Source organism: Hydractinia symbiolongicarpus, chromosome 11, assembly GCF_029227915.1.
Source record: "Hydractinia symbiolongicarpus strain clone_291-10 chromosome 11, HSymV2.1, whole genome shotgun sequence".
Lineage (NCBI taxonomy): Eukaryota > Metazoa > Cnidaria > Hydrozoa > Anthoathecata > Hydractiniidae > Hydractinia > Hydractinia symbiolongicarpus.
Window position 1 is genome coordinate 14,777,586 of NC_079885.1, and position 23,850 is coordinate 14,801,435.

The window sequence follows — 23,850 nt, forward strand, 5'->3', positions numbered from 1 at the left end:
TATTGTTGTAAAGAATCGATAGCGCTTAAAAAGAGCTTTCAAATGCACATAAACACGACATATTCCGGATGATCCAGTCAAGAAATACGACCTTTAAAGTTTGAACCATTTTCGATGTAATGTGCTAATAAATCGTAGATATCTGCCCGTTTGTTTGTCTACGACCATACCACGATGAACACACCTGTTCTCGTCCGATCACGGAAGTTAAGCATCGTCGGGCCGGGATAGTACTTGGATGGGGGACCGCCTCGGAACTCCTGGTGTCGTAGGCTATTGACTTTTTCATGTTACATTTTTTATCATTACGACTGTGACGTGTCTTTTTTACGCAATAGCTGCTGAGTAAATGAAGAAAGAGACATGATTAGAAGTTGCTTTCCCTTCAAAACGGCTACAATCGTGCTGCAATAAATGCGCCACGTCGCAAATGAATGGATTACGAGCGTCAGACAAGGAAAATGACGAAGTAGTTACTTTGCTAATTAACTTTGTCATATGAAAATTAAGTCTGAAAGTACTCTAGATTGCCTTCGTTGGAACTTTTTACCCGTAATCTTAAAGCGCATGGTTGTCGTAAATAATGGATAGCGCTGGAAAAGAGCTTTCAAATGCACATAAACACGACCTATTTCGGATAATCCAGTCAAGAAATATGACCTTTAAAGTTTAAACCATTAACGATGTAATGTGCTAATAAATCGTAGATATCTGCCCGTTTGTTTGTCTACGACCATACCACGATGAACACACCTGTTCTTGTCCCATCACGGAAGTTAAGCATCGTCGGGGCGGGATAGTACTTGGATGGGGCACCGCCTGGGAACTCCTGGTGTCGTAGGCTATTGACTTTTTCACGTTACATTATTTATCATTACGACTGTGACGTATCTTTTTTACGCAATAGCCGCTGAGTAAATCAAGAAAGAGACATGATTACAAGTTGCTTTCCCTTCAAAACGGCTACAATCGTGCTGCAATAAATGCGCCACGTCGCAAATGAATGGATTACGAGCGTCAGACAAAGAAAATGGCGATGTACTTACTTTGCTAACTAACTTTGTCATATGAAAATTAAGTTTGAAAGTACCCTAGATTGCCTTCGTTGGAACTTTTTACCGGAAATCTTAAAGCGCATTATTGTCGTAAAGAATCGATAGCGCTTAAAAGGAGCTTTCAAATGCACATAAACACGAACTATTTCCGATCACCCAGTCAAGAATTATGATCTTTAAAGTTCGAACCATTTTCGATGTAATGTGCTAATAAATCGTAGATATCTACCCGTATGTTTGTCTACGACCATACCACGATGAACACACCTGTTCTCGTCCGATCACGGAAGTTAAGCATCGTCGGGCCGGGATAGTACTTGGATGGGGGACCACCTGGGATCTCCCGGTGTCGTAGGCTATTGACGTTTTCACGTTACATTATTTATCATCACGACTGTGACGTATCTTTTTTACGCAATAGCCGCCGAGTAAATCAAGTAAGGGACATGATTAGAAGTTTCTTTCCCTTAAAAAGGGCTACAATCTTGCTGCAATAAATGCGCCACGTCGCAAATGAATGGATTACGAGCGTCAGATAAAGAAAATGGCGATGTAGTTACTTTGCTAACTAACTTTGTCATATGAAAATTAAGTCTGAAAGTACCCTAGATTGCCTTCGTTGGAACTTTTTACCGGAAATCATAAAGCGCATTATTGTTGTAAAGAATCGATAGCGCTTAAAAAGAGCTTTCAAATGCACATAAACACGACATATTCCGGATGATCCAGTCAAGAAATACGACCTTTAAAGTTTGAACCATTTTCGATGTAATGTGCTAATAAATCGTAGATATCTGCCCGTTTGTTTGTCTACGACCATACCACGATGAACACACCTGTTCTCGTCCGATCACGGAAGTTAAGCATCGTCGGGCCGGGATAGTACTTGGATGGGGCACCGCCTGGGAACTCCTGGTGTCGTAGGCTATTGACTTTTTCACGTTACATTATTTATCATTACGACTGTGACGTATCTTTTTTACGCAATAGCCGCTGAGTAAATCAAGAAAGAGACATGATTACAAGTTGCTTTCCCTTCAAAACGGCTACAATCGTGCTGCAATAAATGCGCCACGTCGCAAATGAATGGATTACGAGCGTCAGACAAAGAAAATGGCGATGTACTTACTTTGCTAACTAACTTTGTCATATGAAAATTAAGTCTGAAAGTACCCTAGATTGCCTTCGTTGGAACTTTTTACCGGAAATCTTAAAGCGCATTATTGTCGTAAAGAATCGATAGCGCTTAAAAGGAGCTTTCAAATGCACATAAACACGAACTATTTCCGATCACCCAGTCAAGAATTATGATCTTTAAAGTTCGAACCATTTTCGATGTAATGTGCTAATAAATCGTAGATATCTACCCGTATGTTTGTCTACGACCATACCACGATGAACACACCTGTTCTCGTCCGATCACGGAAGTTAAGAATCGTCGGGCCGGGATAGTACTTGGATGGGGGACCGCCTGGGATCTCCCGGTGTCGTAGGCTATTGACGTTTTCACGTTACATTATTTATCATCACGACTGTGACGTATCTTTTTTACGCAATAGCCGCCGAGTAAATCAAGTAAGGGACATGATTAGAAGTTTCTTTCCCTTAAAAAGGGCTACAATCTTGCTGCAATAAATGCGCCACGTCGCAAATGAATGGATTAAGAGCGTCAGATAAAGAAAATGGCGATGTAGTTACTTTGCTAATTAACTTTGTCATATGAAAATTAAGTCTGCAAGTACCCTAGATTGCCTTCGTTGGAACTTTTTACCGGAAATCATAAAGCGCATTATTGTTGTAAAGAATCGATAGCGCTTAAAAAGAGCTTTCAAATGCACATAAACACGACCTATTCCGGATGATCCAGTCAAGAAATACGACCTTTAAAGTTTGAACCATTTTCGATGTAATGTGCTAATAAATCGTAGATATCTGCCCGTTTGTTTGTCTACGACCATACCACGATGAACACACCTGTTCTCGTCCGATCACGGAAGTTAAGCATCGTCGGGCCGGGATAGTACTTGGATGGGGCACCGCCTGGGAACTCCTGGTGTCGTAGGCTATTGACTTTTTCACGTTACATTATTTATCATTACGACTGTGACGTATCTTTTTTACGCAATAGCCGCTGAGTAAATCAAGAAAGAGACATGATTACAAGTTGCTTTCCCTTCAAAACGGCTACAATCGTGCTGCAATAAATGCGCCACGTCGCAAATGAATGGATTACGAGCGTCAGACAAAGAAAATGGCGATGTACTTACTTTGCTAACTAACTTTGTCATATGAAAATTAAGTTTGAAAGTACCCTAGATTGCCTTCGTTGGAACTTTTTACCGGAAATCTTAAAGCGCATTATTGTCGTAAAGAATCGATAGCGCTTAAAAGGAGCTTTCAAATGCACATAAACACGAACTATTTCCGATCACCCAGTCAAGAATTATGATCTTTAAAGTTCGAACCATTTTCGATGTAATGTGCTAATAAATCGTAGATATCTACCCGTATGTTTGTCTACGACCATACCACGATGAACACACCTGTTCTCGTCCGATCACGGAAGTTAAGCATCGTTGGGCCGGGATAGTACTTGGATGGGGGACCGCCTGGGATCTCCCGGTGTCGTAGGCTATTGACGTTTTCACGTTACATTATTTATCATCACGACTGTGACGTATCTTTTTTACGCAATAGCCGCCGAGTAAATCAAGTAAGGGACATGATTAGAAGTTTCTTTCCCTTAAAAAGGGCTACAATCTTGCTGCAATAAATGCGCCACGTCGCAAATGAATGGATTACGAGCGTCAGATAAAGAAAATGGCGATGTAGTTACTTTGCTAACTAACTTTGTCATATGAAAATTAAGTCTGAAAGTACTCTAGATTGCCTTCGTTGGAACTTTTTACCGGAAATCATAAAGCGCATTATTGTTGTAAAGAATCGATAGCGCTTAAAAAGAGCTTTCAAATGCACATAAACACGACATATTCCGGATGATCCAGTCAAGAAATACGACCTTTAAAGTTTGAACCATTTTCGATGTAATGTGCTAATAAATCGTAGATATCTGCCCGTTTGTTTGTCTACGACCATACCACGATGAACACACCTGTTCTCGTCCGATCACGGAAGTTAAGCATCGTCGGGCCGGGATAGTACTTGGATGGGGGACCGCCTCGGAACTCCTGGTGTCGTAGGCTATTGACTTTTTCATGTTACATTATTTATCATTACGACTGTGACGTGTCTTTTTTACGCAATAGCTGCTGAGTAAATGAAGAAAGAGACATGATTAGAAGTTGCTTTCCCTTCAAAACGGCTACAATCGTGCTGCAATAAATGCGCCACGTCGCAAATGAATGGATTACGAGCGTCAGACAAGGAAAATGACGAAGTAGTTACTTTGCTAATTAACTTTGTCATATGAAAATTAAGTCTGAAAGTACTCTAGATTGCCTTCGTTGGAACTTTTTACCCGTAATCTTAAAGCGCATGGTTGTCGTAAATAATGGATAGCGCTGGAAAAGAGCTTTCAAATGCACATAAACACGACCTATTTCGGATAATCCAGTCAAGAAATATGACCTTTAAAGTTTAAACCATTAACGATGTAATGTGCTAATAAATCGTAGATATCTGCCCGTTTGTTTGTCTACGACCATACCACGATGAACACACCTGTTCTTGTCCCATCACGGAAGTTAAGCATCGTCGGGGCGGGATAGTACTTGGATGGGGGACCGCCTGGGATATCCCGGTGTCGTAGGCTATTGACTTTTTCACGTTACATTATTTATCATTACGACTGGGACGTATCTTTCTTACGCAATAGCCGCTGAGTAAATCAAGTAAGTGACATGATTAGAAGCTTCTTTCCCTTAAAACGGGCTACAATCTTGCTGCAATAAATGCGCCACGTCGCAAATAAATGGATTAAGAGCGTCAGACAAAGAAAATGGCGATGTAGTTACTTTGCTAATTAACTTTGTCATATGAAAATTAAGTCTGCAAGTACCCTAGATTGCCTTCGTTGGAACTTTTTACCGGAAATCATAAAGCGCATTATTGTTGTAAAGAATCGATAGCGCTTAAAAAGAGCTTTCAAATGCACATAAACACGACCTATTCCGGATGATCCAGTCAAGAAATATGACCTTTAAAGTTTGAACCATTTTCGATGTAATGTGCTAATAAATCGTAGATATCGGCCCGTTTGTTTGTCTACGACCATACCACTATGAATACACCTGTTCTCGTCCGATCACGAAAGTTAAGCATCGTCGGGCCGGGATAGTACTTGGATGGGGGACCGCCTCGGAACTCCTGGTGTCGTAGGCTATTGACTTTTTCATGTTACATTATTTATCATTACGACTGTGACGTGTCTTTTTTACGCAATAGCTGCTGAGTAAATGAAGAAAGAGACATGATTAGAAGTTGCTTTCCCTTCAAAACGGCTACAATCGTGCTGCAATAAATGCGCCACGTCGCAAATGAATGGATTACGAGCGTCAGACAAAGAAAATGACGAAGTAGTTACTTTGCTAATTAACTTTGTCATATGAAAATTAAGTCTGAAAGTACTCTAGATTGCCTTCGTTGGAACTTTTTACCCGTAATCTTAAAGCGCATGGTTGTCGTAAATAATGGATAGCGCTTGAAAAGAGCTTTCAAATGCACATAAACACGACCTATTTCGGATAATCCAGTCAAGAAATATGACCTTTAAAGTTTAAACCATTAACGATGTAATGTGCTAATAAATCGTAGATATCTACCCGTATGTTTGTCTACGACCATACCACGATGAACACACCTGTTCTCGTCCGATCACGGAAGTTAAGCATCGTCGGGCCGGGATAGTACTTGGATGGGGGACCGCCTGGGATCTTCCGGTGTCGTAGGCTATTGACGTTTTCACGTTACATTATTTATCATCACGACTGTGACGTATCTTTTTTACGCAATAGCCGCCGAGTAAATCAAGTAAGGGACATGATTAGAAGTTTCTTTCCCTTAAAAAGGGCTACAATTTTGCTGCAATAAATGCGCCACGTCGCAAATGAATGGATTACGAGCGTCAGATAAAGAAAATGGCGATGTAGTTACTTTGCTAACTAACTTTGTCATATGAAAATTAAGTCTGAAAGTACCCTAGATTGCCTTCGTTGGAACTTTCTACCGGAAATCATAAAGCGCATTATTGTTGTAAAGAATCGATAGCGCTTAAAAAGAGCTTTCAAATGCACATAAACACGACCTATTCCGGATGATCCAGTCAAGAAATACGACCTTTAAAGTTTGAACCATTTTCGATGTAATGTGCTAATAAATCGTAGATATCTGCCCGTTTGTTTGTCTACGACCATACCACGATGAACACACCTGTTCTCGTCCGATCACGGAAGTTAAGCATCGTCGGGCCGGGATAGTACTTGGATGGGGCACCGCCTGGAACTCCTGGTGTCGTAGGCTATTGACTTTTTCACGTTACATTATTTATCATTACGACTGTGACGTATCTTTTTTACGCAATAGCCGCTGAGTAAATCAAGAAAGAGACATGATTACAAGTTGCTTTCCCTTCAAAACGGCTACAATCGTGCTGCAATAAATGCGCCACGTCGGAAATGAATGGATTACGAGCGTCAGACAAAGAAAATGGCGATGTACTTACTTTGCTAACTAACTTTGTCATATGAAAATTAAGTTTGAAAGTACCCTAGATTGCCTTCGTTGGAACTTTTTACCGGAAATCTTAAAGCGCATTATTGTCGTAAAGAATCGATAGCGCTTAAAAGGAGCTTTCAAATGCACATAAACACGAACTATTTCCGATCACCCAGTCAAGAATTATGATCTTTAAAGTTCGAACCATTTTCGATGTAATGTGCTAATAAATCGTAGATATCTACCCGTATGTTTGTCTACGACCATACCACGATGAACACACCTGTTCTCGTCCGATCACGGAAGTTAAGCATCGTCGGGCCGGGATAGTACTTGGATGGGGGACCACCTGGGATCTCCCGGTGTCGTAGGCTATTGACGTTTTCACGTTACATTATTTATCATCACGACTGTGACGTATCTTTTTTACGCAATAGCCGCCGAGTAAATCAAGTAAGGGACATGATTAGAAGTTTCTTTCCCTTAAAAAGGGCTACAATCTTGCTGCAATAAATGCGCCACGTCGCAAATGAATGGATTACGAGCGTCAGATAAAGAAAATGGCGATGTAGTTACTTTGCTAACTAACTTTGTCATATGAAAATTAAGTCTGAAAGTACCCTAGATTGCCTTCGTTGGAACTTTTTACCGGAAATCATAAAGCGCATTATTGTTGTAAAGAATCGATAGCGCTTAAAAAGAGCTTTCAAATGCACATAAACACGACATATTCCGGATGATCCAGTCAAGAAATACGACCTTTAAAGTTTGAACCATTTTCGATGTAATGTGCTAATAAATCGTAGATATCTGCCCGTTTGTTTGTCTACGACCATACCACGATGAACACACCTGTTCTCGTCCGATCACGGAAGTTAAGCATCGTCGGGCCGGGATAGTACTTGGATGGGGCACCGCCTGGGAACTCCTGGTGTCGTAGGCTATTGACTTTTTCACGTTACATTATTTATCATTACGACTGTGACGTATCTTTTTTACGCAATAGCCGCTGAGTAAATCAAGAAAGAGACATGATTACAAGTTGCTTTCCCTTCAAAACGGCTACAATCGTGCTGCAATAAATGCGCCACGTCGCAAATGAATGGATTACGAGCGTCAGACAAAGAAAATGGCGATGTACTTACTTTGCTAACTAACTTTGTCATATGAAAATTAAGTCTGAAAGTACCCTAGATTGCCTTCGTTGGAACTTTTTACCGGAAATCTTAAAGCGCATTATTGTCGTAAAGAATCGATAGCGCTTAAAAGGAGCTTTCAAATGCACATAAACACGAACTATTTCCGATCACCCAGTCAAGAATTATGATCTTTAAAGTTCGAACCATTTTCGATGTAATGTGCTAATAAATCGTAGATATCTACCCGTATGTTTGTCTACGACCATACCACGATGAACACACCTGTTCTCGTCCGATCACGGAAGTTAAGAATCGTCGGGCCGGGATAGTACTTGGATGGGGGACCGCCTGGGATCTCCCGGTGTCGTAGGCTATTGACGTTTTCACGTTACATTATTTATCATCACGACTGTGACGTATCTTTTTTACTCAATAGCCGCCGAGTAAATCAAGTAAGGGACATGATTAGAAGTTTCTTTCCCTTAAAAAGGGCTACAATCTTGCTGCAATAAATGCGCCACGTCGCAAATGAATGGATTAAGAGCGTCAGATAAAGAAAATGGCGATGTAGTTACTTTGCTAATTAACTTTGTCATATGAAAATTAAGTCTGCAAGTACCCTAGATTGCCTTCGTTGGAACTTTTTACCGGAAATCTTAAAGCGCATTATTGTCGTAAAGAATCGATAGCGCTTAAAAGGAGCTTTCAAATGCACATAAACACGAACTATTTCCGATCACCCAGTCAAGAATTATGATCTTTAAAGTTCGAACCATTTTCGATGTAATGTGCTAATAAATCGTAGATATCTACCCGTATGTTTGTCTACGACCATACCACGATGAACACACCTGTTCTCGTCCGATCACGGAAGTTAAGAATCGTCGGGCCGGGATAGTACTTGGATGGGGGACCGCCTGGGATCTCCCGGTGTCGTAGGCTATTGACGTTTTCACGTTACATTATTTATCATCACGACTGTGACGTATCTTTTTTACGCAATAGCCGCCGAGTAAATCAAGTAAGGGACATGATTAGAAGTTTCTTTCCCTTAAAAAGGGCTACAATCTTGCTGCAATAAATGCGCCACGTCGCAAATGAATGGATTAAGAGCGTCAGATAAAGAAAATGGCGATGTAGTTACTTTGCTAATTAACTTTGTCATATGAAAATTAAGTCTGCAAGTACCCTAGATTGCCTTCGTTGGAACTTTTTACCGGAAATCATAAAGCGCATTATTGTTGTAAAGAATCGATAGCGCTTAAAAAGAGCTTTCAAATGCACATAAACACGACCTATTCCGGATGATCCAGTCAAGAAATATGACCTTTAAAGTTTGAACCATTTTCGATGTAATGTGCTAATAAATCGTAGATATCGGCCCGTTTGTTTGTCTACGACCATACCACTATGAACCCACCTGTTCTCGTCCGATCACGAAAGTTAAGCATCGTCGGGCCGGGATAGTACTTGGATGGGGGACCGCCTCGGAACTCCTGGTGTCGTAGGCTATTGACTTTTTCATGTTACATTATTTATCATTACGACTGTGACGTGTCTTTTTTACGCAATAGCTGCTGAGTAAATGAAGAAAGAGACATGATTAGAAGTTGCTTTCCCTTCAAAACGGCTACAATCGTGCTGCAATAAATGCGCCACGTCGCAAATGAATGGATTACGAGCGTCAGATAAAGAAAATGGCGATGTAGTTACTTTGCTAACTAACTTTGTCATATGAAAATTAAGTCTGAAAGTACCCTAGATTGCCTTCGTTGGAACTTTTTACCGGAAATCATAAAGCGCATTATTGTCGTAAATAATGGATAGCGCTTAAAAAGAGCTTTCAAATGCACATAAACACGACATATTCCGGATGATCCAGTCAAGAAATACGACCTTTAAAGTTTGAACCATTTTCGATGTAATGTGCTAATAAATCGTAGATATCTGCCCGTTTGTTTGTCTACGACCATACCACGATGAACACACCTGTTCTCGTCCGATCACGGAAGTTAAGCATCGTCGGGCCGGGATAGTACTTGGATGGGGCACCGCCTGGGAACTCCTGGTGTCGTAGGCTATTGACTTTTTCACGTTACATTATTTATCATTACGACTGTGACGTATCTTTTTTACGCAATAGCCGCTGAGTAAATCAAGAAAGAGACATGATTACAAGTTGCTTTCCCTTCAAAACGGCTACAATCGTGCTGCAATAAATGCGCCACGTCGCAAATGAATGGATTACGAGCGTCAGACAAAGAAAATGGCGATGTACTTACTTTGCTAACTAACTTTGTCATATGAAAATTAAGTCTGAAAGTACCCTAGATTGCCTTCGTTGGAACTTTTTACCGGAAATCTTAAAGCGCATTATTGTCGTAAAGAATCGATAGCGCTTAAAAGGAGCTTTCAAATGCACATAAACACGAACTATTTCCGATCACCCAGTCAAGAATTATGATCTTTAAAGTTCGAACCATTTTCGATGTAATGTGCTAATAAATCGTAGATATCTACCCGTATGTTTGTCTACGACCATACCACGATGAACACACCTGTTCTCGTCCGATCACGGAAGTTAAGAATCGTCGGGCCGGGATAGTACTTGGATGGGGGACCGCCTGGGATCTCCCGGTGTCGTAGGCTATTGACGTTTTCACGTTACATTATTTATCATCACGACTGTGACGTATCTTTTTTACTCAATAGCCGCCGAGTAAATCAAGTAAGGGACATGATTAGAAGTTTCTTTCCCTTAAAAAGGGCTACAATCTTGCTGCAATAAATGCGCCACGTCGCAAATGAATGGATTAAGAGCGTCAGATAAAGAAAATGGCGATGTAGTTACTTTGCTAATTAACTTTGTCATATGAAAATTAAGTCTGCAAGTACCCTAGATTGCCTTCGTTGGAACTTTTTACCGGAAATCATAAAGCGCATTATTGTTGTAAAGAATCGATAGCGCTTAAAAAGAGCTTTCAAATGCACATAAACACGACCTATTCCGGATGATCCAGTCAAGAAATATGACCTTTAAAGTTTGAACCATTTTCGATGTAATGTGCTAATAAATCGTAGATATCGGCCCGTTTGTTTGTCTACGACCATACCACTATGAACACACCTGTTCTCGTCCGATCACGAAAGTTAAGCATCGTCGGGCCGGGATAGTACTTGGATGGGGGACCGCCTCGGAACTCCTGGTGTCGTAGGCTATTGACTTTTTCATGTTACATTATTTATCATTACGACTGTGACGTGTCTTTTTTACGCAATAGCTGCTGAGTAAATGAAGAAAGAGACATGATTAGAAGTTGCTTTCCCTTCAAAACGGCTACAATCGTGCTGCAATAAATGCGCCACGTCGCAAATGAATGGATTACGAGCGTCAGACAAAGAAAATGACGAAGTAGTTACTTTGCTAATTAACTTTGTCATATGAAAATTAAGTCTGAAAGTACTCTAGATTGCCTTCGTTGGAACTTTTTACCCGTAACCTTAAAGCGCATGGTTGTCGTAAATAATGGATAGCGCTTGAAAAGAGCTTTCAAATGCACATAAACACGACCTATTTCGGATAATCCAGTCAAGAAATATGACCTTTAAAGTTTAAACCATTAACGATGTAATGTGCTAATAAATCGTAGATATCTGCCCGTTTGTTTGTCTACGACCATACCACGATGAACACACCTGTTCTTGTCCCATCACGGAAGTTAAGCATCGTCGGGGCGGGATAGTACTTGGATGGGGGACCGCCTGGGATATCCCGGTGTCGTAGGCTATTGACTTTTTCACGTTACATTATTTATCATTACGACTGGGACGTATCTTTCTTACGCAATAGCCGCTGAGTAAATCAAGTAAGTGACATGATTAGAAGCTTCTTTCCCTTAAAACGGGCTACAATCTTGCTGCAATAAATGCGCCACGTCGCAAATAAATGGATTAAGAGCGTCAGACAAAGAAAATGGCGATGTAGTTACTTTGCTAATTAACTTTGTCATATGAAAATTAAGTCTGCAAGTACCCTAGATTGCCTTCGTTGGAACTTTTTACCGGAAATCATAAAGCGCATTATTGTTGTAAAGAATCGATAGCGCTTAAAAAGAGCTTTCAAATGCACATAAACACGACCTATTCCGGATGATCCAGTCAAGAAATATGACCTTTAAAGTTTGAACCATTTTCGATGTAATGTGCTAATAAATCGTAGATATCGGCCCGTTTGTTTGTCTACGACCATACCACTATGAACACACCTGTTCTCGTCCGATCACGAAAGTTAAGCATCGTCGGGCCGGGATAGTACTTGGATGGGGGACCGCCTCGGAACTCCTGGTGTCGTAGGCTATTGACTTTTTCACGTTACATTATTTATCATTACGACTGTGACGTGTCTTTTTTACGCAATAGCTGCTGAGTAAATGAAGAAAGAGACATGATTAGAAGTTGCTTTCCCTTCAAAACGGCTACAATCGTGCTGCAATAAATGCACCACGTCGCAAATGAATGGATTACGAGCGTCAGACAAAGAAAATGACGAAGTAGTTACTTTGCTAATTAACTTTGTCATATGAAAATTAAGTCTGAAAGTACTCTAGATTGCCTTCGTTGGAACTTTTTACCCGTAATCTTAAAGCGCATGGTTGTCGTAAATAATGGATAGCGCTTGAAAAGAGCTTTCAAATGCACATAAACACGACCTATTTCGGATAATCCAGTCAAGAAATATGACCTTTAAAGTTTAAACCATTAACGATGTAATGTGCTAATAAATCGTAGATATCTGCCCGTTTGTTTGTCTACGACCATACCACGATGAACACACCTGTTCTTGTCCCATCACGGAAGTTAAGCATCGTCGGGGCGGGATAGTACTTGGATGGGGGACCGCCTGGGATATCCCGGTGTCGTAGGCTATTGACTTTTTCACGTTACATTATTTATCATTACGACTGGGACGTATCTTTCTTACGCAATAGCCGCTGAGTAAATCAAGTAATTGACATGATTAGAAGCTTCTTTCCCTTAAAACGGGCTACAATCTTGCTGCAATAAATGCGCCACGTCGCAAATAAATGGATTAAGAGCGTCAGACAAAGAAAATGGCGATGTAGTTACTTTGCTAATTAACTTTGTCATATGAAAATTAAGTCTGCAAGTACCCTGGATTGCCTTCGTTGGAACTTTTTACCGGAAATCATAAAGCGCATTATTGTTGTAAAGAATCGATAGCCCTTAAAAAGAGCTGTCAAATGCACATAAACACGACCTATCTTGAATGATCCAGTCAAGAAATATGACCTTTAAAGTTTGAACCATTTTCGATGTAATGTGCTAATAAATCGTAGATATCTGCCCGTTTGTTTGTCTACGACCATACCACGATGAACACACCTGTTCTCGTCCGATCACGGAAGTTAAGCATCGTCGGTCCGGGAGAGTACTTCGATGGGGGACCGCCTGGGATCTCCCGGTGTCGTAGGCTATTGACTATTTCACATTACATTATTTATCATTACGACTGTGACGTATCTTTTTTACGCAATAGCCGCTGAGTAAATTAAGTAAGGGACGTGATTAGAAGTTGCTTTCCCTTCAAAACGGCTACAATCTTGCTGCAATAAATGCGCCACGTCGCAAATAAATGGATTACGAGCGTCAGACAAAGAAAATGGCGATGTAGTTACTTTGCTAACTAACTTTGTCATATGAAAATTAAGTCTGAAAGTACCCTAGATTGCCTTCGTTGGAACTTTCTACCGGAAATCATAAAGCGCATTATTGTTGTAAAGAATCGATAGCGCTTAAAAAGAGCTTTCAAATGCACATAAACACGACCTATTCCGGATGATCCAGTCAAGAAATACGACCTTTAAAGTTTGAACCATTTTCGATGTAATGTGCTAATAAATCGTAGATATCTGCCCGTTTGTTTGTCTACGACCATACCACGATGAACACACCTGTTCTCGTCCGATCACGGAAGTTAAGCATCGTCGGGCCGGGATAGTACTTGGATGGGGCACCGCCTGGGAACTCCTGGTGTCGTAGGCTATTGACTTTTTCACGTTACATTATTTATCATTACGACTGTGACGTATCTTTTTTACGCAATAGCCGCTGAGTAAATCAAGAAAGAGACATGATTACAAGTTGCTTTCCCTTCAAAACGGCTACAATCGTGCTGCAATAAATGCGCCACGTCGCAAATGAATGGATTACGAGCGTCAGACAAAGAAAATGGCGATGTACTTACTTTGCTAACTAACTTTGTCATATGAAAATTAAGTTTGAAAGTACCCTAGATTGCCTTCGTTGGAACTTTTTACCGGAAATCTTAAAGCGCATTATTGTCGTAAAGAATCGATAGCGCTTAAAAGGAGCTTTCAAATGCACATAAACACGAACTATTTCCGATCACCCAGTCAAGAATTATGATCTTTAAAGTTCGAACCATTTTCGATGTAATGTGCTAATAAATCGTAGATATCTACCCGTATGTTTGTCTACGACCATACCACGATGAACACACCTGTTCTCGTCCGATCACGGAAGTTAAGCATCGTCGGGCCGGGATAGTACTTGGATGGGGGACCACCTGGGATCTCCCGGTGTCGTAGGCTATTGACGTTTTCACGTTACATTATTTATCATCACGACTGTGACGTATCTTTTTTACGCAATAGCCGCCGAGTAAATCAAGTAAGGGACATGATTAGAAGTTTCTTTCCCTTAAAAAGGGCTACAATCTTGCTGCAATAAATGCGCCACGTCGCAAATGAATGGATTACGAGCGTCAGATAAAGAAAATGGCGATGTAGTTACTTTGCTAACTAACTTTGTCATATGAAAATTAAGTCTGAAAGTACCCTAGATTGCCTTCGTTGGAACTTTTTACCGGAAATCATAAAGCGCATTATTGTTGTAAAGAATCGATAGCGCTTAAAAAGAGCTTTCAAATGCACATAAACACGACATATTCCGGATGATCCAGTCAAGAAATACGACCTTTAAAGTTTGAACCATTTTCGATGTAATGTGCTAATAAATCGTAGATATCTGCCCGTTTGTTTGTCTACGACCATACCACGATGAACACACCTGTTCTCGTCCGATCACGGAAGTTAAGCATCGTCGGGCCGGGATAGTACTTGGATGGGGCACCGCCTGGGAACTCCTGGTGTCGTAGGCTATTGACTTTTTCACGTTACATTATTTATCATTACGACTGTGACGTATCTTTTTTACGCAATAGCCGCCGAGTAAATCAAGTAAGGGACATGATTAGAAGTTTCTTTCCCTTAAAAAGGGCTACAATCTTGCTGCAATAAATGCGCCACGTCGCAAATGAATGGATTAAGAGCGTCAGATAAAGAAAATGGCGATGTAGTTACTTTGCTAATTAACTTTGTCATATGAAAATTAAGTCTGCAAGTACCCTAGATTGCCTTCGTTGGAACTTTTTACCGGAAATCATAAAGCGCATTATTGTTGTAAAGAATCGATAGCGCTTAAAAAGAGCTTTCAAATGCACATAAACACGACCTATTCCGGATGATCCAGTCAAGAAATATGACCTTTAAAGTTTGAACCATTTTCGATGTAATGTGCTAATAAATCGTAGATATCGGCCCGTTTGTTTGTCTACGACCATACCACTATGAACACACCTGTTCTCGTCCGATCACGAAAGTTAAGCATCGTCGGGCCGGGATAGTACTTGGATGGGGGACCGCCTCGGAACTCCTGGTGTCGTAGGCTATTGACTTTTTCATGTTACATTATTTATCATTACGACTGTGACGTGTCTTTTTTACGCAATAGCTGCTGAGTAAATGAAGAAAGAGACATGATTAGAAGTTGCTTTCCCTTCAAAACGGCTACAATCGTGCTGCAATAAATGCGCCACGTCGCAAATGAATGGATTACGAGCGTCAGACAAAGAAAATGACGAAGTAGTTACTTTGCTAATTAACTTTGTCATATGAAAATTAAGTCTGAAAGTACTCTAGATTGCCTTCGTTGGAACTTTTTACCCGTAATCTTAAAGCGCATGGTTGTCGTAAATAATGGATAGCGCTTGAAAAGAGCTTTCAAATGCACATAAACACGACCTATTTCGGATAATCCAGTCAAGAAATATGACCTTTAAAGTTTAAACCATTAACGATGTAATGTGCTAATAAATCGTAGATATCTGCCCGTTTGTTTGTCTACGACCATACCACGATGAACACACCTGTTCTTGTCCCATCACGGAAGTTAAGCATCGTCGGGGCGGGATAGTACTTGGATGGGGGACCGCCTGGGATATCCCGGTGTCGTAGGCTATTGACTTTTTCACGTTACATTATTTATCATTACGACTGGGACGTATCTTTCTTACGCAATAGCCGCTGAGTAAATCAAGTAAGTGACATGATTAGAAGCTTCTTTCCCTTAAAACGGGCTACAATCTTGCTGCAATAAATGCGCCACGTCGCAAATAAATGGATTAAGAGCGTCAGACAAAGAAAATGGCGATGTAGTTACTTTGCTAATTAACTTTGTCATATGAAAATTAAGTCTGCAAGTACCCTAGATTGCCTTCGTTGGAACTTTTTACCGGAAATCATAAAGCGCATTATTGTTGTAAAGAATCGATAGCGCTTAAAAAGAGCTTTCAAATGCACATAAACACGACCTATTCCGGATGATCCAGTCAAGAAATATGACCTTTAAAGTTTGAACCATTTTCGATGTAATGTGCTAATAAATCGTAGATATCGGCCCGTTTGTTTGTCTACGACCATACCACTATGAACACACCTGTTCTCGTCCGATCACGAAAGTTAAGCATCGTCGGGCCGGGATAGTACTTGGATGGGGGACCGCCTCGGAACTCCTGGTGTCGTAGGCTATTGACTTTTTCACGTTACATTATTTATCATTACGACTGTGACGTGTCTTTTTTACGCAATAGCTGCTGAGTAAATGAAGAAAGAGACATGATTAGAAGTTGCTTTCCCTTCAAAACGGCTACAATCGTGCTGCAATAAATGCACCACGTCGCAAATGAATGGATTACGAGCGTCAGACAAAGAAAATGACGAAGTAGTTACTTTGCTAATTAACTTTGTCATATGAAAATTAAGTCTGAAAGTACTCTAGATTGCCTTCGTTGGAACTTTTTACCCGTAATCTTAAAGCGCATGGTTGTCGTAAATAATGGATAGCGCTTGAAAAGAGCTTTCAAATGCACATAAACACGACCTATTTCGGATAATCCAGTCAAGAAATATGACCTTTAAAGTTTAAACCATTAACGATGTAATGTGCTAATAAATCGTAGATATCTGCCCGTTTGTTTGTCTACGACCATACCACGATGAACACACCTGTTCTTGTCCCATCACGGAAGTTAAGCATCGTCGGGGCGGGATAGTACTTGGATGGGGGACCGCCTGGGATATCCCGGTGTCGTAGGCTATTGACTTTTTCACGTTACATTATTTATCATTACGACTGGGACGTATCTTTCTTACGCAATAGCCGCTGAGTAAATCAAGTAATTGACATGATTAGAAGCTTCTTTCCCTTAAAACGGGCTACAATCTTGCTGCAATAAATGCGCCACGTCGCAAATAAATGGATTAAGAGCGTCAGACAAAGAAAATGGCGATGTAGTTACTTTGCTAATTAACTTTGTCATATGAAAATTAAGTCTGCAAGTACCCTGGATTGCCTTCGTTGGAACTTTTTACCGGAAATCATAAAGCGCATTATTGTTGTAAAGAATCGATAGCCCTTAAAAAGAGCTGTCAAATGCACATAAACACGACCTATCTTGAATGATCCAGTCAAGAAATATGACCTTTAAAGTTTGAACCATTTTCGATGTAATGTGCTAATAAATCGTAGATATCTGCCCGTTTGTTTGTCTACGACCATACCACGATGAACACACCTGTTCTCGTCCGATCACGGAAGTTAAGCATCGTCGGTCCGGGAGAGTACTTCGATGGGGGACCGCCTGGGATCTCCCGGTGTCGTAGGCTATTGACTATTTCACATTACATTATTTATCATTACGACTGTGACGTATCTTTTTTACGCAATAGCCGTTGAGTAAATTAAGTAAGGGACGTGATTAGAAGTTGCTTTCCCTTCAAAACGGCTACAATCTTGCTGCAATAAATGCGCCACGTCGCAAATAAATGGATTACGAGCGTCAGACAAAGAAAATGGCGATGTAGTTACTTTGCTAATTAACTTTGTCATATGAAAATTAAGTCTGAAAGTACCCTAGATTTCCTTCGTTGGAACTTTTTACCGGAAATCTTAAAGCGCATGGTTGTCGTAAAGAATCGATAGCGCTTAAAAAGAGCTTTCAAATACACATAAACACGACCTATTCCGGATGTTCCAGTCAAGAAATATGACCTTTAAAGTTTGAACCATTTTCGATGTAATGTGCTAATAAATCGTAGATATCTGCCCGTTTGTTTGACTACGACCATACCACGATGAACACACCCGTTCTCGTCCGATCACGGAAGTTAAGCATCGTCGGACCGGGAGATTACTTCGATGGGGGACCGCCTGGGATCTCCCGGTGTCGTAGGCTATTGACTATTTCACGTTACATTATTTATCATTACGACTGTGACGTATCTTTTTTACGCAATAGCCGCTGAGTAAATCAAGTAAGGGACGTGATTAGAAGTTGCTTTCCCTTCAAAACGGCTAGAATCTTGCTGCAATAAATGCGCCACGTCGCAAATAAATGGATTAAGAGCGTCAGACAAAGAAAATGGCGATGTAGTTACTTTGCTAATTAACTTTGTCATATGAAAATTAAGTCTGCAAGTACCCTGGATTGCCTTCGTTGGAACTTTTTACCGGAAATCATAAAGCGCATTATTGTTGTAAAGAATCGATAGCACTTAAAAAGAGCTTTCAAATGCACATAAACACGACCTATTCCGGATGATCCAGTCAAGAAATATGACCTTTAAAGTTTGAACCATTTTCGATGTAATGTGCTAATAAATCGTAGATATCTGCCCGTTTGTTTGTCTACGACCATACCACGATGAACACACCTGTTCTCGTCCGATCACGGAAGTTAAGCATCGTCGGGCCGGGATAGTACTTGGATGGGGCACCGCCTGGAAACTCCTGGTGTCGTAGGCTATTGACTTTTTCACGTTACATTATTTATCATTACGACTGTGACGTATCTTTTTTACGCAATAGCCGCTGAGTAAATCAAGAAAGAGACATGATTACAAGTTGCTTTCCCTTCAAAACGGCTACAATCGTGCTGCAATAAATGCGCCACGTCGCAAATGAATGGATTAAGAGCGTCAGATAAAGAAAATGGCGATGTAGTTACTTTGCTAATTAACTTTGTCATATGAAAATTAAGTCTGCAAGTACCCTAGATTGCCTTCGTTGGAACTTTTTACCGGAAAACATAAAGCGCATTATTGTCGTAAAGAATCGATAGCGCTTAAAAGGAGCTTTCAAATGCACATAAACACGAACTATTTCCGATCACCCAGTCAAGAATTATGATCTTTAAAGTTCGAACAATTTTCGATGTAATGTGCTAATAAATCGTAGATATCTACCCGTATGTTTGTCTACGACCATACCACGATGAACACACCTGTTTTCGTCCGATCACGGAAGTTAAGCATCGTCGGGCCGGGAGAGTACTTCGATGGGGGACCGCCTGGGATCTCCCGGTGTCGTAGGCTATTGACTATTTCACGTTACATTATTTATCATTACGACTGTGACGTATCTTTTTTACGCAATAGCCGCTGAGTAAATCAAGTAAGGGACGTGATTAGAAGTTGCTTTCCCTTCAAAACGGCTAGAATCTTGCTGCAATAAATGCGCCACGTCGCAAATAAATGGATTACGAGCGTCAGACAAAGAAAATGGCGATGTAGTTACTTTGCTAATTAACTTTGTCATATGAAAATTAAGTCTGAAAGTACCCTAGATTTCCTTCGTTGGAACTTTTTACCGGAAATCTTAAAGCGCATGGTTGTCGTAAAGAATCGATAGCGCTTAAAAAGAGCTTTCAAATACACATAAACACGATTTATTCCGGATGATCCAGTCAAGAAATATGACCTTTAAAGTTTGAACCATTTTCGATGTAATGTGCTAATAAATCGTAGATATCTGCCCGTTTGTTTGTCTACGACCATACCACGATGAACACACCTGTTCTCGTCCAATCACGGAATGTAAGCATCGTCGGGCCGGGATAGTACTTGGATGGGGGACCGCCTGGGAACTTCTGGTGTCGTAGGCTATTGACTTTTTCACGTTACATTATTTATCATTACGACTGTGACGTATCTTTTTTACGCAATAGCCGCTGAGTAAATCAAGAAAGAAACATGATTAGAAGTTGCTTTCCCTTCAAAACGGCTACAATCGTGCTGCAATAAATGCGCCACGTCGCAAATGAATGGATTACGAGCGTCAGACAAAGAAAATGGCGATGTACTTACTTTGCTAACTAACTTTGTCATATGAAAATTAAGTCTGAAAGTACCCTAGATTGCCTTCGTTGGAACTTTTTACCGGAAATCATAAAGCGCATTATTGTTGTAAAGAATCGATAGCGCTTAAAAAGAGCTTTCAAATGCACATAAACACGACCTATTCCGGATGATCCAGTCAAGAAATATGACCTTTAAAGTTTGAACCATTTTCGATGTAATGTGCTAATAAATCGTAGATATCTGCCCGTTTGTTTGTCTACGACCATACCACGATGAACACACCTGTTCTCGTCCGATCACGGAAGTTAAGCATCGTCGGGCCGGGATAGTACTTGGATGGGGCACCGCCTGGAAACTCCTGGTGTCGTAGGCTATTGACTTTTTCACGTTACATTATTTATCATTACGACTGTGACGTATCTTTTTTACGCAATAGCCGCTGAGTAAATCAAGAAAGAGACATGATTACAAGTTGCTTTCCCTTCAAAACGGCTACAATCGTGCTGCAATAAATGCGCCACGTCGCAAATGAATGGATTAAGAGCGTCAGATAAAGAAAATGGCGATGTAGTTACTTTGCTAATTAACTTTGTCATATGAAAATTAAGTCTGCAAGTACCCTAGATTGCCTTCGTTGGAACTTTTTACCGGAAATCATAAAGCGCATTATTGTTGTAAAGAATCGATAGCGCTTAAAAAGAGCTTTCAAATGCACATAAACACGACCTATTCCGGATGATCCAGTCAAGAAATATGACCTTTAAAGTTTGAACCATTTTCGATGTAATGTGCTAATAAATCGTAGATATCGGCCCGTTTGTTTGTCTACGACCATACCACTATGAACACACCTGTTCTCGTCCGATCACGAAAGTTAAGCATCGTCGGGCCGGGATAGTACTTGGATGGGGGACCGCCTGGGATCTCCCGGTGTCGTAGGCTATTGACGTTTTCACGTTACATTATTTATCATCACGACTGTGACGAATCTTTTTTACGCAATAGCCGCCGAGTAAATCAAGTAAGGGACATGATTAGAAGTTTCTTTCCCTTAAAAAGGGCTACAATCTTGCTGCAATAAATGCGCCACGTCGCAAATGAATGGATTAAGAGCGTCAGATAAAGAAAATGGCGATGTAGTTACTTTGCTAATTAACTTTGTCATACGAAAATTAAGTCTGCAAGTACCCTAGATTGCCTTCGTTGGAACTTTTTACCGGAAAACATAAAGCGCATTATTGTCGTAAAGAATCGATAGCGCTTAAAAGGAGCTTTCAAATGCACATAAACACGAACTATTTCCGATCACCCAGTCAAGAATTATGATCTTTAAAGTTCGAACAATTTTCGATGTAATGTGCTAATAAATCGTAGATATCTACCCGTATGTTTGTCTACGACCATACCACGATGAACACACCTGTGTTCGTCCGATCACGGAAGTTAAGCATCGTCGGGCCGGGAGAGTACTTCGATGGGGGACCGCCTGGGATCTCCCGGTGTCGTAGGCTATTGACTATTTCACGTTACATTATTTATCATTACGACTGTGACGTATCTTTTTTACGCAATAGCCGCTGAGTAAATCAAGTAAGGGACGTGATTAGAAGTTGCTTTCCCTTCAAAACGGCTAGAATCTTGCTGCAATAAATGCGCCACGTCGCAAATAAATGGATTACGAGCGTCAGACAAAGAAAATGGCGATGTAGTTACTTTGCTAATTAACTTTGTCATATGAAAATTAAGTCTGAAAGTACCCTAGATTTCCTTCGTTGGAACTTTTTACCGGAAATCTTAAAGCGCATGGTTGTCGTAAAGAATCGATAGCGCTTAAAAAGAGCTTTCAAATACACATAAACACGATTTATTCCGGATGATCCAGTCAAGAAATATGACCTTTAAAGTTTGAACCATTTTCGATGTAATGTGCTAATAAATCGTAGATATCTGCCCGTTTGTTTGTCTACGACCATACCACGATGAACACACCTGTTCTCGTCCGATCACGGAATGTAAGCATCGTCGGGCCGGGATAGTACTTGGATGGGGGACCGCCTGGGAACTTCTGGTGTCGTAGGCTATTGACTTTTTCACGTTACATTATTTATCATTACGACTGTGACGTATCTTTTTTACGCAATAGCCGCTGAGTAAATCAAGAAAGAAACATGATTAGAAGTTGCTTTCCCTTCAAAACGGCTACAATCGTGCTGCAATAAATGCGCCACGTCGCAAATGAATGGATTACGAGCGTCAGACAAAGAAAATGGCGATGTACTTACTTTGCTAACTAACTTTGTCATATGAAAATTAAGTCTGAAAGTACCCTAGATTTCCTTGGTTGGAACTTTTTACCGGAAATCATAAAGCGCATTATTGTTGTAAAGAATCGATAGCGCTTAAAAAGAGCTTTCAAATGCACATAAACACGACCTATTCCGGATGATCCAGTCAAGAAATATGACCTTTAAAGTTTGAACCATTTTCGATGTAATGTGCTAATAAATCGTAGATATCTGCCCGTTTGTTTGTCTACGACCATACCACGATGAACACACCTGTTCTCGTCCGATCACGGAAGTTAAGCATCGTCGGGCCGGGATAGTACTTGGATGGGGCACCGCCTGGAAACTCCTGGTGTCGTAGGCTATTGACTTTTTCACGTTACATTATTTATCATTACGACTGTGACGTATCTTTTTTACGCAATAGCCGCTGAGTAAATCAAGAAAGAGACATGATTACAAGTTGCTTTCCCTTCAAAACGGCTACAATCGTGCTGCAATAAATGCGCCACGTCGCAAATGAATGGATTAAGAGCGTCAGATAAAGAAAATGGCGATGTAGTTACTTTGCTAATTAACTTTGTCATATGAAAATTAAGTCTGCAAGTACCCTAGATTGCCTTCGTTGGAACTTTTTACCGGAAATCATAAAGCGCATTATTGTTGTAAAGAATCGATAGCGCTTAAAAAGAGCTTTCAAATGCACATAAACACGACCTATTCCGGATGATCCAGTCAAGAAATATGACCTTTAAAGTTTGAACCATTTTCGATGTAATGTGCTAATAAATCGTAGATATCTGCCCGTTTGTTTGTCTACGACCATACCACGATGAACACACCTGTTCTCGTCCGATCACGGAAGTTAAGCATCGTCGGGCCGGGATAGTACTTGGATGGGGCACCGCCTGGAAACTCCTGGTGTCGTAGGCTATTGACTTTTTCACGTTACATTATTTATCATTACGACTGTGACGTATCTTTTTTACGCAATAGCCGCTGAGTAAATCAAGAAAGAGACATGATTACAAGTTGCTTTCCCTTCAAAACGGCTACAATCGTGCTGCAATAAATGCGCCACGTCGCAAATGAATGGATTAAGAGCGTCAGATAAAGAAAATGGCGATGTAGTTACTTTGCTAATTAACTTTGTCATATGAAAATTAAGTCTGCAAGTACC

At 40.6% G+C, this 23,850-nt stretch overlaps 35 non-coding genes and 7 pseudogenes across 35 annotated transcripts; all 42 read left to right on the forward strand.

Annotated features, from left to right (window-relative positions):
* The first annotated feature begins 156 nt into the window (after positions 1 to 156).
* Positions 157 to 275, forward strand: LOC130615894 (5S ribosomal RNA). The gene has a single exon (XR_008976981.1). It is a non-coding gene; the product is annotated as a 5S ribosomal RNA (ribosomal RNA).
* A 450-nt stretch (positions 276 to 725) lies between these two features.
* LOC130618643 (5S ribosomal RNA) lies at positions 726 to 844 on the forward strand (annotated as a pseudogene).
* A 450-nt stretch (positions 845 to 1,294) lies between these two features.
* On the forward strand, positions 1,295 to 1,413 carry LOC130616630 (5S ribosomal RNA). The gene has a single exon (XR_008977711.1). It is a non-coding gene; the product is annotated as a 5S ribosomal RNA (ribosomal RNA).
* Positions 1,414 to 1,863: 450 nt separating this feature from the next.
* Positions 1,864 to 1,982, forward strand: LOC130615681 (5S ribosomal RNA). Its single transcript, XR_008976768.1, has one exon. It is a non-coding gene; the product is annotated as a 5S ribosomal RNA (ribosomal RNA).
* Positions 1,983 to 2,432: 450 nt separating this feature from the next.
* On the forward strand, positions 2,433 to 2,551 carry LOC130617747 (5S ribosomal RNA). The gene has a single exon (XR_008978823.1). It is a non-coding gene; the product is annotated as a 5S ribosomal RNA (ribosomal RNA).
* Positions 2,552 to 3,001: 450 nt separating this feature from the next.
* Positions 3,002 to 3,120, forward strand: LOC130615682 (5S ribosomal RNA). Its single transcript, XR_008976769.1, has one exon. It is a non-coding gene; the product is annotated as a 5S ribosomal RNA (ribosomal RNA).
* Positions 3,121 to 3,570: 450 nt separating this feature from the next.
* On the forward strand, positions 3,571 to 3,689 carry LOC130616397 (5S ribosomal RNA). Its single transcript, XR_008977480.1, has one exon. It is a non-coding gene; the product is annotated as a 5S ribosomal RNA (ribosomal RNA).
* A 450-nt stretch (positions 3,690 to 4,139) lies between these two features.
* On the forward strand, positions 4,140 to 4,258 carry LOC130615895 (5S ribosomal RNA). The gene has a single exon (XR_008976982.1). It is a non-coding gene; the product is annotated as a 5S ribosomal RNA (ribosomal RNA).
* A 450-nt stretch (positions 4,259 to 4,708) lies between these two features.
* Positions 4,709 to 4,827, forward strand: LOC130618705 (5S ribosomal RNA; annotated as a pseudogene).
* A 450-nt stretch (positions 4,828 to 5,277) lies between these two features.
* LOC130617431 (5S ribosomal RNA) lies at positions 5,278 to 5,396 on the forward strand. Its single transcript, XR_008978509.1, has one exon. It is a non-coding gene; the product is annotated as a 5S ribosomal RNA (ribosomal RNA).
* Positions 5,397 to 5,846: 450 nt separating this feature from the next.
* On the forward strand, positions 5,847 to 5,965 carry LOC130617143 (5S ribosomal RNA). The gene has a single exon (XR_008978220.1). It is a non-coding gene; the product is annotated as a 5S ribosomal RNA (ribosomal RNA).
* A 450-nt stretch (positions 5,966 to 6,415) lies between these two features.
* LOC130617701 (5S ribosomal RNA) lies at positions 6,416 to 6,533 on the forward strand. The gene has a single exon (XR_008978778.1). It is a non-coding gene; the product is annotated as a 5S ribosomal RNA (ribosomal RNA).
* Positions 6,534 to 6,983: 450 nt separating this feature from the next.
* On the forward strand, positions 6,984 to 7,102 carry LOC130616632 (5S ribosomal RNA). The gene has a single exon (XR_008977712.1). It is a non-coding gene; the product is annotated as a 5S ribosomal RNA (ribosomal RNA).
* Positions 7,103 to 7,552: 450 nt separating this feature from the next.
* On the forward strand, positions 7,553 to 7,671 carry LOC130615683 (5S ribosomal RNA). The gene has a single exon (XR_008976771.1). It is a non-coding gene; the product is annotated as a 5S ribosomal RNA (ribosomal RNA).
* Positions 7,672 to 8,121: 450 nt separating this feature from the next.
* LOC130617748 (5S ribosomal RNA) lies at positions 8,122 to 8,240 on the forward strand. The gene has a single exon (XR_008978824.1). It is a non-coding gene; the product is annotated as a 5S ribosomal RNA (ribosomal RNA).
* Positions 8,241 to 8,690: 450 nt separating this feature from the next.
* Positions 8,691 to 8,809, forward strand: LOC130617749 (5S ribosomal RNA). The gene has a single exon (XR_008978825.1). It is a non-coding gene; the product is annotated as a 5S ribosomal RNA (ribosomal RNA).
* Positions 8,810 to 9,259: 450 nt separating this feature from the next.
* On the forward strand, positions 9,260 to 9,378 carry LOC130617829 (5S ribosomal RNA). The gene has a single exon (XR_008978906.1). It is a non-coding gene; the product is annotated as a 5S ribosomal RNA (ribosomal RNA).
* Positions 9,379 to 9,828: 450 nt separating this feature from the next.
* LOC130615684 (5S ribosomal RNA) lies at positions 9,829 to 9,947 on the forward strand. The gene has a single exon (XR_008976772.1). It is a non-coding gene; the product is annotated as a 5S ribosomal RNA (ribosomal RNA).
* A 450-nt stretch (positions 9,948 to 10,397) lies between these two features.
* LOC130617750 (5S ribosomal RNA) lies at positions 10,398 to 10,516 on the forward strand. The gene has a single exon (XR_008978826.1). It is a non-coding gene; the product is annotated as a 5S ribosomal RNA (ribosomal RNA).
* A 450-nt stretch (positions 10,517 to 10,966) lies between these two features.
* On the forward strand, positions 10,967 to 11,085 carry LOC130617510 (5S ribosomal RNA). Its single transcript, XR_008978588.1, has one exon. It is a non-coding gene; the product is annotated as a 5S ribosomal RNA (ribosomal RNA).
* A 450-nt stretch (positions 11,086 to 11,535) lies between these two features.
* On the forward strand, positions 11,536 to 11,654 carry LOC130618706 (5S ribosomal RNA; annotated as a pseudogene).
* Positions 11,655 to 12,104: 450 nt separating this feature from the next.
* LOC130617511 (5S ribosomal RNA) lies at positions 12,105 to 12,223 on the forward strand. The gene has a single exon (XR_008978589.1). It is a non-coding gene; the product is annotated as a 5S ribosomal RNA (ribosomal RNA).
* Positions 12,224 to 12,673: 450 nt separating this feature from the next.
* On the forward strand, positions 12,674 to 12,792 carry LOC130618707 (5S ribosomal RNA; annotated as a pseudogene).
* A 450-nt stretch (positions 12,793 to 13,242) lies between these two features.
* On the forward strand, positions 13,243 to 13,361 carry LOC130618174 (5S ribosomal RNA). Its single transcript, XR_008979249.1, has one exon. It is a non-coding gene; the product is annotated as a 5S ribosomal RNA (ribosomal RNA).
* Positions 13,362 to 13,811: 450 nt separating this feature from the next.
* Positions 13,812 to 13,930, forward strand: LOC130615685 (5S ribosomal RNA). The gene has a single exon (XR_008976773.1). It is a non-coding gene; the product is annotated as a 5S ribosomal RNA (ribosomal RNA).
* Positions 13,931 to 14,380: 450 nt separating this feature from the next.
* On the forward strand, positions 14,381 to 14,499 carry LOC130616633 (5S ribosomal RNA). The gene has a single exon (XR_008977713.1). It is a non-coding gene; the product is annotated as a 5S ribosomal RNA (ribosomal RNA).
* Positions 14,500 to 14,949: 450 nt separating this feature from the next.
* LOC130615686 (5S ribosomal RNA) lies at positions 14,950 to 15,068 on the forward strand. Its single transcript, XR_008976774.1, has one exon. It is a non-coding gene; the product is annotated as a 5S ribosomal RNA (ribosomal RNA).
* Positions 15,069 to 15,518: 450 nt separating this feature from the next.
* LOC130617512 (5S ribosomal RNA) lies at positions 15,519 to 15,637 on the forward strand. The gene has a single exon (XR_008978590.1). It is a non-coding gene; the product is annotated as a 5S ribosomal RNA (ribosomal RNA).
* A 450-nt stretch (positions 15,638 to 16,087) lies between these two features.
* On the forward strand, positions 16,088 to 16,206 carry LOC130618709 (5S ribosomal RNA; annotated as a pseudogene).
* Positions 16,207 to 16,656: 450 nt separating this feature from the next.
* On the forward strand, positions 16,657 to 16,775 carry LOC130617513 (5S ribosomal RNA). Its single transcript, XR_008978591.1, has one exon. It is a non-coding gene; the product is annotated as a 5S ribosomal RNA (ribosomal RNA).
* Positions 16,776 to 17,225: 450 nt separating this feature from the next.
* Positions 17,226 to 17,344, forward strand: LOC130618710 (5S ribosomal RNA; annotated as a pseudogene).
* Positions 17,345 to 17,794: 450 nt separating this feature from the next.
* On the forward strand, positions 17,795 to 17,913 carry LOC130618175 (5S ribosomal RNA). The gene has a single exon (XR_008979250.1). It is a non-coding gene; the product is annotated as a 5S ribosomal RNA (ribosomal RNA).
* Positions 17,914 to 18,363: 450 nt separating this feature from the next.
* Positions 18,364 to 18,482, forward strand: LOC130618345 (5S ribosomal RNA). The gene has a single exon (XR_008979418.1). It is a non-coding gene; the product is annotated as a 5S ribosomal RNA (ribosomal RNA).
* Positions 18,483 to 18,932: 450 nt separating this feature from the next.
* LOC130616777 (5S ribosomal RNA) lies at positions 18,933 to 19,051 on the forward strand. The gene has a single exon (XR_008977856.1). It is a non-coding gene; the product is annotated as a 5S ribosomal RNA (ribosomal RNA).
* A 450-nt stretch (positions 19,052 to 19,501) lies between these two features.
* On the forward strand, positions 19,502 to 19,620 carry LOC130618039 (5S ribosomal RNA). Its single transcript, XR_008979115.1, has one exon. It is a non-coding gene; the product is annotated as a 5S ribosomal RNA (ribosomal RNA).
* Positions 19,621 to 20,070: 450 nt separating this feature from the next.
* LOC130618314 (5S ribosomal RNA) lies at positions 20,071 to 20,189 on the forward strand. Its single transcript, XR_008979387.1, has one exon. It is a non-coding gene; the product is annotated as a 5S ribosomal RNA (ribosomal RNA).
* A 450-nt stretch (positions 20,190 to 20,639) lies between these two features.
* LOC130616778 (5S ribosomal RNA) lies at positions 20,640 to 20,758 on the forward strand. Its single transcript, XR_008977857.1, has one exon. It is a non-coding gene; the product is annotated as a 5S ribosomal RNA (ribosomal RNA).
* A 450-nt stretch (positions 20,759 to 21,208) lies between these two features.
* LOC130618026 (5S ribosomal RNA) lies at positions 21,209 to 21,327 on the forward strand. Its single transcript, XR_008979101.1, has one exon. It is a non-coding gene; the product is annotated as a 5S ribosomal RNA (ribosomal RNA).
* Positions 21,328 to 21,777: 450 nt separating this feature from the next.
* On the forward strand, positions 21,778 to 21,896 carry LOC130618439 (5S ribosomal RNA; annotated as a pseudogene).
* Positions 21,897 to 22,346: 450 nt separating this feature from the next.
* On the forward strand, positions 22,347 to 22,465 carry LOC130617694 (5S ribosomal RNA). Its single transcript, XR_008978770.1, has one exon. It is a non-coding gene; the product is annotated as a 5S ribosomal RNA (ribosomal RNA).
* A 450-nt stretch (positions 22,466 to 22,915) lies between these two features.
* On the forward strand, positions 22,916 to 23,034 carry LOC130616779 (5S ribosomal RNA). Its single transcript, XR_008977858.1, has one exon. It is a non-coding gene; the product is annotated as a 5S ribosomal RNA (ribosomal RNA).
* A 450-nt stretch (positions 23,035 to 23,484) lies between these two features.
* Positions 23,485 to 23,603, forward strand: LOC130616780 (5S ribosomal RNA). Its single transcript, XR_008977860.1, has one exon. It is a non-coding gene; the product is annotated as a 5S ribosomal RNA (ribosomal RNA).
* The last annotated feature ends 247 nt before the right edge of the window (positions 23,604 to 23,850 follow it).